This window comes from Colobus angolensis, unplaced genomic scaffold (assembly GCF_000951035.1).
Source record: "Colobus angolensis palliatus isolate OR3802 unplaced genomic scaffold, Cang.pa_1.0 Scaffold292, whole genome shotgun sequence".
Taxonomy (NCBI): Eukaryota; Metazoa; Chordata; class Mammalia; order Primates; family Cercopithecidae; genus Colobus; species Colobus angolensis.
This window is the reverse complement of record NW_012116177.1, coordinates 1,129,333-1,141,608: the sequence shown is the minus strand read 5'-3', so window position 1 is coordinate 1,141,608 and position 12,276 is coordinate 1,129,333. Positions and strand designations below refer to the sequence as shown.

Sequence of the window (12,276 nt, the reverse complement as noted above, 5' to 3'; positions counted from 1 at the left end):
GCCCCTGGGGTCTTAGATTCCAGTGGATGCCTGAAACCATGGATAGCACCAAACCCGATATATACCATGTTTTGTCCTATACATACACAATTATGATAAAGTTTAATATATAAATCAGGCACAGTAAGAGAATAAAAACAACTAATAATAAAACACAACAATTATAACAGTATACTGTAATAAAAGTTATTTGAATGTGAGCTCTCTCTTTTAAATATCTTATTACAATATACTTACCCTTCTTGCAATGACGTGAGATGATAAAAATGCCTACATGATGAGAGAAAGTTAAATGAGTGACGTAGGTGTTATGATTTATGTAGTGTTAGGCTATTATTTACCTTCTGATGCTACATTAGAAAGAGGATCATCTGCTTCAGGTGATCCTGGGTCATGGAGCCATGACGATGTGGATGGTCGGATGTCAGGAGCAGATGATGTCGATGACTAACCGATGGGTAGCATGTACAGCGAGGATACGCTGGACAAAGGGATGATTCACATCCTGGGCGGGATGGAGTGGGAAGGTGTGAGATTTCACCACACTATTCAGAAGGGCACACAATTTAAAACTTATGAATTGTTTGTTTCTGGAATTTTCCATTTAATATTTTCAAACCGTGGTTGACTGCAGGTAACCGAAACCATGGGAAGTGAAGCCGTGAACTAGGGGGACTACTATCCTATCTTTCTCCCTGATGAAATTGTGAGACCCTCAAGGAAAGAGACATATGTGTTTGGGTCCCCCAGAGCCCAGAGTGAAAGATCTGTCTCAAGAGTGTTTTCTGTGGATTTTTAAAAGTTGTCATGTGAAGTATTAGTTTTCCATACAGAATGCTTCAATGATTTATTGTGATTCTGGAGTTTCATTAGAGGCAGCAACTGCAAAGCAATCACTGAAACAGATTCTGGGTGAAAAATAGTTTGCTGTATTGAATGTAGGCTCAAGCCTACAATTCTGTAGACTCAGCTTCTTCTAACTAAGCACACTCCCTAGTTAAATATTCTGCACAACTGTTCATTTACTTACTTCTGTGCCATAAAGCTAGAATAACTTTGAGAATTAGAACATTCTGGTGAATGTCTTACAGCTAACCTGAAATACCTTCACATCTACTCTCACTGCTAAAACCTCTTCTGAAATGTCTAAGTTTCCACTTTACTAAGTACAGACAGAACATAATTTAATGTGTATTTGATACAATGTATTTTAGTGTCGTCGGGTCATCATTTGTAATATATTTTTTGTCATTTAGATCTAGAAAGTGTGAAATGTGGCCCCACATCTCTTCAGCCCCAGAACACATACCAGAATATTTATTTTTAAATTTAACTAAATGCCCAGTTGTTACTTTTGAATTTGTTTCTCTCACCTAGAAGCTGAATGCAGTGGGGAAAATAATCAAATCAGCGGAAAGATTTGCACTTCTACTGTACTGTATTTAGATGAAGTCAAAGTTTATGAACGAGGCCGGGCGCAGTGGCTCATGCCTGTAATCCCAGCACTTTGGGAGGCTGAGGTAGGCAGATCACCTGAGGTCAGGAGTTGGGGATCAGCCTGGCCAACATGGTGAAACCCTGTCTCTGCTAAAAATACAAAAAATTAGCCGGGTGTGGTGATGGGCACCTGTAATCCCAGCCTACTCAGGAGGCTGAGGCAGGAGAATTGCTTGAACCCGGGAGGCAGAGGTTGCAGTGAGCTGAGATTGTGCCATTGCACTCCAGTCTGCACAACAGAGCAAGATCCCGTCTCAAAAACAAACAAAGAAACAGAACAAAACGAACAACAACAACAAAAACAAAGTTCATGAGTTCATGAATGAGGTTTTCTTTTATATACTATACTGTCAGGCTTTGGTAACCCCTCATTTAAGTCATAATTGACACATTAAGAGACACAAATGCTATTATAGCATTTGTGTATACTATTGAGGGGCCCTACATTTTCCAAGGCACAAGGAACAGTGGAATTGCCACTAGACTTAATCTGGTCAACATCTATATTTGTTAGAGTAGAAGAAAAAGCAGACCTTCAAATACATGTTTACATTCCCAGAACAAGATTTGGTAAAAGATACCACAAACAGAAGAGATCCCAGCCACAGACTTTAGGAAACTGAAAAAGAGATGGATGACTTAGCAGACCCAAGAAACTAAATCCTAAACTGGCAGTGAGGAGAAGTGAGAAGCAGCTCATTTTACACTGTAGAACTCCTGAAGACACAGGAATTGCTGGTGCTAGGGTACCTCTGGAAGCATGAAGGTAAGACTAAAATCAGAATGGTTGGTTCTAAGTGTTTTGAAGAAACAGTCTCCAAGATTCCTTCCCTCTCTTGGGAGAAAAGTGGAGCTCATTCTCCGGAGAAGGTAAAATAGAAGCTTTTGGCCTGGGAGACTCTAGACACAATTGACAGTGGGTGCCCTAACCAGAAACAAAAAAGAGAGGATGCGTATAAGTTGGTATAGTAAATTTTGTGACCCTCCCAATCTTTGCCCCACTTGGATTCCTTAGTATTGGCAGCCTAGCATATACCCTTTAGGTCAAAGATTGTAAGAGTTTTCTCTAGGGATCCGACCAGCAGCTTTGAAGAAGATGACATTGAAAGCTTTTTAATTAAATGGCTTAGCCATGCACAAAGAGCTTTCAATCAGCTTTTCGGGGTCCGACTCTTACATATAATCAGCAAACATTTGGAAAACAACTCTAATATGAAGATACAAGTTTAAATTAATAAGAGGATATAACAGAGAGGAAATAATGTATTTTTATGAAGAAAAAAATCTGGAAAATCACACGAGCCATAATTAATATCCAGAGAATTCAAAGACAAATAGTGCAACCATTGAACAAAAATAAAATGTGTGTGTATGTGTGTACATATGTACATATATTATATATATTCAGAAACAATGACAATAAGAAAAATCCCCCGGGAATTTAAATGGCAGTAGAAATTCATAAAAGTCCAAATAACTCTAGAAGGTAGAGTTGAGAAAATCTTCCCAAAAAGTATGCCAATATGACCTAGTATGGAAATAAGGGAGAAAACATAAGAAGATTTCAGGAAGAGTCCAGATGGTCTAAAATCTGATTAACAGGTGTTTCTGAAAGAAAAGACAGAGAAAATGAAGGGAGGGAACCATCAAAGAAATAATCCAAGAAAATTTTCCCAAACTGAACAACATAATTTTCCAGACTGAAAAGGCTCATCAAAAGCTCAGTATGATGGAAGCAAAAAAGACCCGCACTGAATCAGACACCTCTTATGTATCACATCAGATCCTCTTGGTCCCCGTTGTCTCTCATTTCAGTTGCTGTGATGGCAAGCAGATCTGCCAGGCTCTGCCAAGCTTCACATATATCTCAACTCATGCCAGCACTGCAGGCCTCTTGACTCTTGCCCTAAGGCTTTTGGTTGGCATTGAAAAGTGGGATGCCCCAGAACCCTATTTTACACCGCACATGTTCCCACCCTGAAGTTCGGGACAAATCTTTGACCAGTGGGAAGTGGCAGCTCAAGGAGGAACTTCTTTCACCTTTCTTACCTCAGGTAGATGATCCTCAGATGCACTCTGTCCTATAGGGATAGTTCCATGATGTCAGGGCATTAGTCATTCATCTTCATATTGGCTCTACTTCTCTACTTCTTTTCTGTTTCACCATCCTTGTCCCTTACTCTTAATGTCTGGATTTGTATTCACAATAAAGTAATAGCAAATAACTCTTTGCCTCAAGTTTACTTTCTGGGAAACCAGTGTTAACATATATCAGAATGTATCATCAAGAAATTTTAGAACATTAGAGATAAAGAAAAAAAATCTTAAAAGCTTCTGGAAAGAATAAAAGATAGGTCACATACAGAGAGTCGAGTATCACAATAGTAACACTGGAAAGCTAGAAGAAATGGAGAAAAGTTTTCCAATTTCTGAAGAAAAAAATCTAACCTTTATATTTATTGCTACAGGCAGAAAAGGCATTTGATGAAAGTTAAGTCATTTATGAAAAAACACTTAGAAAATAAGGGGAGAAAAGATCTTCAATCAGATAGGAAGTATTCATAAAATGTAACTGGCCAAACTATTAATCAAATAGGCAGGTAAAATTAAGGCATATGACTTTTTAAAAAGCAAACAAATAAAAACAAAATGAAATAAAACAAAAAGACTTCTTATGTACCCTTTCTCAGTTAATTGCCAGAAGATTTGCTCCACCAAAAAAGAAATAGTGAACCAAAGAAAAAAAATATGGGATATAGGTGGCCAGGCACAGTGGCTCACGCCTCTACTGCCATCACTTTGGGAGGCCAAGCAGGCGAATCACTAGAGGCCAGCAGTTCAAGACCAGCTTAGCCAACATGATCATATCCCATCTCCACTAAATATACAAAAATTAGCCAGGCATGCACGTGCCTGTAATCCCAGCTACTCAGGAGACTGAGGCAGGCAAATCACTCGAACCCAGGAGACAGAAGTTGCAGTAAGCCCAGACTGTGCCACTGCACTCTAGCCTGGGAAACAGAGGGTGAGACTCTGTCTCATAAAAGAAAATATGGGATATAGGGAACAGTGATAACCCAAGAGAAAGGCAGAGGTAAACCTTATGATAATGGTAAACTAAAATGCCAAGAAAATTGTTACACCCAGGACTCAGAGGACAAGATCATGTTAGAGAAGGTCTAAAGGCTCTAGAAACTTCTCCAGTAGCATGATAGAGATAAAATATCTGAGCTGTTTGAACAAAATAAAAACAGAAATAAAGTACTAAAGGAGATTTAGAGATGAACTTTTCTAGTCCTAGAAAATTAAGCAAATAAAAAAAATCAAAATAGTTATCAACTCCAGGGAAACTAAAAATAAAATGTATGCAATAAAAATATTATAGTATACCATGAGACCCAGCTAGGAAAAGTATTCACATACCATAATAATGTATACTGACTATCTAATCAAAATAACAATATACTAATATTGAAAGGATGGGAGATGGGAAAAGTATATGTATTGGGTAAGTCTGGAGAACATGATAGAGAGTCAACTCTACGTTCCCTGGTAGGAAGTCAATGTTTAAAAGCTAAAGACTTGGCCAGGCACAGTGGCTAATGCCTATAATCCCCGCACTTTGGGAGGCCAAGGCAGACAGATTGCTGGAGCCCAGGAGTTTGACACCAGCCTGGGTAACATGGCAAAACCCCATCTCTACAAAAAAATACAAAAATTAGCTGGCCATGGTGGCACATACCTGTAGTCCCAGCTACTAATTAATAGAAAGGTCTAAAAGCGATTGCCTTTGGGAGTGAGCAACAGGATCAAGGACAAGGGAGTGTGTAGTTTTGTTTTGTTTTTATAACAACTTTGCAGCACTATTTTACTCTTTAAATTATGTGTATAACTTTGGATAAAAATTAAAATTATGACATATGCTTCTGGCCATTAGGAAGAAACAAAGTTTGGACTTACTGCTAGGCCATAATCAACTAGAAAACTGAACAAAATATATGGAACAAAGGTTTTCAGAAACATACCGATAGGCAGCAGAGAAGGACTGTGATGTCTGAGAGATGGAAAACAAATTAGGTAAACCCTGTGAGTACCTAGGAGTTCCAACTAGACATAATTTCCAAAACTCAGTGCAGAAAGAGGAAACCCAAAGATCCTCCAAAACTCTCACGGAGTTGAAGAGACAGAGTTCAGCATTCAAGGAGGCTTAGAAAGTTAGAGTGTGCAAGGAAGAGTAATAGAGAAGAGAAAAAGCTTCAGAAATACATGGGTCCCCTTTAGTCTTTGGCCAAATATTAATCTGCAATTGTACTGGGTAAAATTCTACAAGTCTGTGCAAAAAGCACTTCTGAAGGGAGACTGATTTCCAGGGAGCTATAAGAAGAGTAATCCTATGGTTCACATGTGATTGGGACTATTTGGAGCACACATGAGCCAAAGTGAAATGTCCTTGTTAAATAGAGATGGCATTCAGTAGAGAACACAGAAGGGTCAACCCTTAGTAATGCTAGCCATAAAGTTAAAACCTGCTATAGACATTCCCTAAAAAAGGTTTTAAAAAATAAATCTGGAAAGATTAATCAAATTGATCTGTCAATAATCTAAATGACTGCCAGAACAAAGTCCAAAAACACTTTTTAAAGGAAGACAACAAAATCTAGCCCTGAACATAAAATTTATAATGCTCAGAATCTAATGAAAAATTACTGCAAACATATAAAAAAGAGGAAATATATAAACAGAAGGAATGTAGGTCTATAGCAATAAACCTAGAAATTACAGAGATATGGTTAGTAGACAGGAACTTTAAAACATCTATGATTATTATGCTTTAAAATTAAGGAAAAAATAAATACAAACAAAAGGGAAATGGAAGAGATATAAAAAAGAAATTCTACAGATGAAAAAATCTGAAATAAAAATGTAACTGGATAGGACTAAAAGCAGATTACAAGCTGAAAGAAAAAAAAAGAGTGGATTTGAACACAATACTAGATAAACTCTCCGAAATGAAGTGAAGAGAAGAAGACGACTTGAAGAAGAAGAGGAAAAATAAAGAGGAGGAGGAGAAAAAGGAGAAAGAGATGATGATTTTCAGTGACATGCAGAAAAACATCAAGGTGTCAAACAGAGTATACATGTAATTAGAATCCCACCAAAGGCGAATTATGTAAAATTATATTGCCAATATTTTTCCAAATTTGAAGAAAACTGCAAACCAAGATTGAAGAAGCATGATGATCCCCAAACAGGGCAAGCATAAGGAAAACCACGGCACATCATAATTACATTGTTAAAAACCAGGTGATATAGTTTGGTTCTGTGTCTCCACCCAAATCTCATCTCTAATTGTAATCCCCATAATCCCCATATGCTGAGGGAGGGACCTCATGGGAGGTGACTGTATTATGGGGTTGGTTTCCCCCCTGGTGTTCTCGTGATAGTGAGTGAGTTCTCATGAGATCTGATGGCTTTAAAAGCGATGGTTTCTCCGTGCTCTCTCTCTCTCTCCTGCCACCTTGTGAAGAAGGTGCCTGCCTCCCCTTCACCTCCCACCATGATTGTAAGTTTCCTGAGCCCCCACCCCCCAGCCATTCAAAACTGTGAGTCTACTAAATCTCTTTCCTTTATAAATTACCCAGTTTGGGGCATTTCTTTATAGCAGTGTGAAAACAGACTAACACACCAATAATAAAGAGGAAAATATTAAACCAGTTAAATGGAAAAATAAAGGTCATTATATAAAGTGGAACAAATATAAGAACTACAGCAAGTTTCTCATCAAAAATTATGAAAGCCAGAAGACAATGTAACAATATATTTAAGTGCTGGAAGAAATTTTCAATTTAGACTTCTATGCCCAGAGAAAATATTTTTAAAAAATAAAAGCATTTTCATATAAGCTAAAACTGACTGAATGCATTGCCAGCAGAACAAGAAAAAATATGTATCAGATGACAACTTAAATCTACATATAGAAATAAGGAGTATCAGAAATGTTAATTAGGTAAATAAAAGATATATTTCTTATTTGAAAAATTTTAAAAGATAGTTGACTGTTTAAAACAATAATGAAAAAAATAAATAAAAATAAAACAATAATGAAAACAATGTATTTGAAGGTTTATAATTGTATAGAAGTAAAATGTATGACAATGAAGCTACAAGAGATGAGCAAGAGAAAATAAATTGTATTGTTACAAATGACTTACAATATATATAAAGTTTTTCAACATTTGAAGATGCTAAGTTTAAAATGCATATTGAACATCTTAGAGCAAATACTTTAAAAAAAATGAATCAGAATTACAGTTAATAGGCCACTAGTAGAAATAAGGTGAAAAGAATAAATGATTAATCTAAAAAAAAGGAAAAGAAGAAATAAACAAGGGACAAATAGGACAAATAGAAAACAAATAGCAAATTATTAGATTTAAACTCAAACATAAATATGCTAAATGTAAATAGTCTAAACTCTTCAATTAAAACGCACATTATTGAACTGAGTAAAATGCAAGTTTCAATTATAGGCTGTCTTAAACAAACTCACTTTAAATGTGAAGACACCAGTATACTAAAAGTAAATGCATGGCAAAGACATATATTGCAACTAATAATCAAAAGAAAGCTAGAGTGGCTAAATGAAAACCAGACAAAGCAGACTTCAAGACAAGAATTGTTAGAATGGATAAAGAGGATTATTTCATAGTAATAAAGGACTTAGTTCTTCAAGAAAATATAATAATTCTAAATGTGTATACACATGACAACAGAACTTCAAAATATCTGAAAAAAAAGACTGAAAAAATGAAAAGGATAAACAGAAAAACCCATAATTACAACTAGAAGTTTTAAAACTTCTCTCTCAGTAAATTATAAAACATGTGGAGTACTTTAACAACACTGTAAAGCAAATGGACCAAATGACATGAATAGAACATTATACCAAAAACTATAGAATACACATTCTTCTTAGATGCACATGGTAAATTCACCAAAGTAGACTCTACGCTATGCAACACAATAAATGTCAATACATTTAAAAGAGTTGAAATAATACAGAATATTTTCTCTGAAGAAAATGGAATTAAATTAGAAATTAATAAAAATGTCCAAATATTTGGAAATTACATAACACATTTATAAGTAACCCATGAGTTTAAGAAGAAATCTCAAGGGAAATTAGAAAATATTTTGAACTGAATGAAAATGAAAACAAACATAAATGTTTGTGGGATGGAGTGGTATTTAGAGATGTGCTGTCTAATACAGTAGCCACCAGCCATGTTTGACCATTAACATTTTAATTTTAATTATAGAAGACTGATAAAATAAAAATGCATGTTCTCTGTCACACTAGCCAGATTTCAAGTGCTCAATAACCATGTGAGGCTAGTGACCACCTTACTGAACAGTAAACCATCACAGAAAGGTCTGTTGGTCAGCACCCTCTTAGAAGAAATTGTTAATCATCAAATGATAATTTTAGGGGAAAAGTCCAAAATTAATTACCTAAATTTAGCCCTTAAAATGCTATAAAAAGAGAGCGAATTAAATTCATAGTAAGTAGAAGGAAGGAATAATGGAGATGAGAGTGGAAATTGATGAAATAAAAAACATAAATAACAAAGAAAATATGATGACATCAAAAGCTGGTACTTTGAAAATTTCAATATTATTGATAAACCTCTAAGTAAACTGCATAAATGAGAGGGAAGTTGGTAATGTGCTACCTCTGGCTTTGTTCTTTATGGTTAGAATTGCTTTGGCTATTTGGGCTATTTATTTATTTATTTACTTATTGGTACCATATGAATTTTAGAATAGTTTACATTAGTTTTGTGAAAAATGACATTGGTAGTTTGATAGCAATAGCATTGCATCTGTAGATTGCTTTGGGCAATGTGGCCATTTAACAATATTGATTCTTCCAATCCATGAGTGTGGAATGTTCGTGTCATCTGCGATTTCTTTCAGCAGTGTTTTGTAGTTCTCCTTATGGAGATATTTTATCTCCTTGGTTAAATGTAATTCCTAGGTTTTTTTGCAGGTGGCAATTGTAAATGGGATTGTGTTCTTGATTGGGCTCTCAGCATGAATGTTATTGGTGCACAGAAATGCTAATGATTTTTGTGTATTGATTTTGTATCCTGAAACTTTACTGAAGCTGTTTATCAGTTACAGTTCTTTTGGCAGAGTCTTTAGGGCTTTCTAAGTACAGAATCACAGCATCAGTGAAGAGATAGTTTGCTTTCTTCTTTCCCCTTTTGGATGTTTTTTATTTCTTTCTCTCACCTGATTGCTCTGGCTAGGACTTCAATACTATCTTGAGTAAGAGTGGTAAGAGTGCACACCATTGTCTTGTTCCAGTTCTCAAGGGGAATACTTCAAGCTATTGTCCATTCAGTATGATATTGGCTGTGGGTTTGTCATGGATGGCTCTTACTATTTTGAGGTATGTTCCTTTGATGCCTAGTTTGTTGAGGGTTTTTATAATAAAGGTATGATGGATTTTATCAAAGGCTTTTTCTGTTTCTATTGAGATGATCATATGGTTTTTTAAAAATTCTTTTTACATAGTGAATCAAAATGTATTCACGTATGTTGAATCAACCTTGCATCCCAGGAAAAAAGTTGGCTTGATCATAGAGTTAACTTTTTGATGTGCTGCTGAATTCAGGTTACTAGCATTTTGCTGAGGACTTTTCTGTCTGTGTTCACCAGGGATATTTGCCTCTAGCTATAAGAATCATAGGGGAAAACCTAGGAAACACCATTCTGGACATCAGACTTGGGAAATAATTTATGACTAAGTCCTCAAAAGCAATTGCAAAAAAACAAAAATTGACAAGTGAGATCTAATTAAACTAAAGAGTTTCTACACAGCAAAAGAAAGTATCAACAGAGTAAACAACCTACAGAGTGGCAGAAAATATTTGAAAACTGCATCCAACAAAAGTCTAATATCCAGACTCTATAAGGAACTTAGACAATTCAACAAGCAAAACACAAATAACCTCATAAAAAGTGTGCAAAATACATGAACAAACACTTCTCGAAAGAAGACATACAAGTGGCCAACATATGAAAAAATGTTCAACATCACTAATCATCAGAAAAATTCAAATCAAAACCATAGTGAGATACCATCTCACACCAATCAGAATGGCTATGATTAAAAAGTCAAAAAAAAGCTCTTTTACCAAGGACCCGCCAACATGGGCCGCGTTCGCACCAAAACCATGAAGAAGGCGGCCCGGGTCATCATAGAGAAGTACTACACGGGCCTGGGCAATGACTTCCACACGAACAAGCGCGTGTGCGAGGAGATCGCCATTATCCCCAGCAAGAAGCTCCGCAACAAGACAGCAGGCTATGTCACCCATCTGATGAAGCGGATTCAGAGAGGCCCTGTAAGAGGTATCTCCATCAAGCTGCAGGAGGAGGAGAGAGAAAGGAGAGACAATTACGTTCCTGAGGTCTCAGCCCTGGATCAGGAGATAATTGAAGTAGATCCTGACACTAAGGAAATGCTGAAGCTTTTGGACTTCGGCAATCTGTCCAACCTGCAGGTCACTCAGCCTACAGTTGGGATGAATTTCAAAACACCTCGGGGAACTGTTTGAATTTTTTCTGCAGTGCTATATTATTTTCAATAAATCTGGGACAACAACAACAACAAACAGATGCTGGTGAGGCTGTGGAGAAAAATAGAACAACTTACACTGCTGGTGCAAATGTAAATGTAAATTAGTTCAACCCCTGTGGAAAGCAGTTTGGAAATTTCTCAAAAAACTTAAAACAGAATTACCATTCAACCCAGCAATCCCATTACTGAGTATATATCCAAAAGAAAATAAATCACTCTACCAAAGAGACACATACACTCACATGTTCATCACAGTATTATTCACAATAGCAAAGATATGGAATCAACCTAGGTGCACATCAATGGTGGAATGGATAAAGAAAATGTGGAACATATACACCATGGAATACTATGCAGCTATAAGAAAGAACAAAACCATATTCTTTGCAGCAACATGGATGCAGCTGGAGGCCATTATTCCAAGCAAATTAATGCAGGAGCAGAAAAGTAAGTACTGTACTTATTTAGTGGGAGCCAAACATTGGGAACTCATGGACATAAAGATGGCAACAGTAGACCCTGGGACTACTATGTGGAGGAGAGAGGGCAAAAACGGAGAGAAGGTGGAAAAGGTTGAAAACCTTACTGTGGGTTATTATGCTCATTACCTGGGAGACTGGATCTTTCATATGCCCAAATTTCAGCATCACACAATATACCTATGTAACAAACTTGCACATGTATCCCCTTGAATCTAAAATAAAAATTGAGATTATAAAAAAAGTAAAACTGTCTTTATTTGCCGATGATATAATTATATATGTACACATACTTTAAAAATCCATTAATATGTAAGAATTTCCTGCAAGTAATAAGTGAATTTAGCAAGGTCTCAAGAGGCAATATTAACACACAAAGAAATCTGGATTTCTATATACTAGCAATAAACAATTGGGATGTTAAATTTAAAAATATACTTAAAACAACAAAATATTTAGAAGTAAATTTATCAAGAGATATACAAGAAGCTAGGCACAATGGCTCATGCCTATAATCCTAGCACTTTGGGAGGCCAAGGTGGCACATTGCTTGAGCCCAGGAGTTTGAGACCAGCCTGGGCAACATCATGAAGCCCTGTCTACAAAAAATGCAAACATTAGCTGGGCATGGTGGCATGTGCCTGTAGTCCC

The 12,276-nt window shown here is 36.3% G+C and overlaps 1 pseudogene across 1 annotated transcript; it reads left to right on the top strand.

Annotated features, from left to right (window-relative positions):
• The first annotated feature begins 10,696 nt into the window (after positions 1 to 10,696).
• On the top strand, positions 10,697 to 11,173 carry LOC105516846 (annotated as a pseudogene). The gene has a single exon (XR_001002553.1). The product of XR_001002553.1 is annotated as a 40S ribosomal protein S17 pseudogene (transcript).
• The last annotated feature ends 1,103 nt before the right edge of the window (positions 11,174 to 12,276 follow it).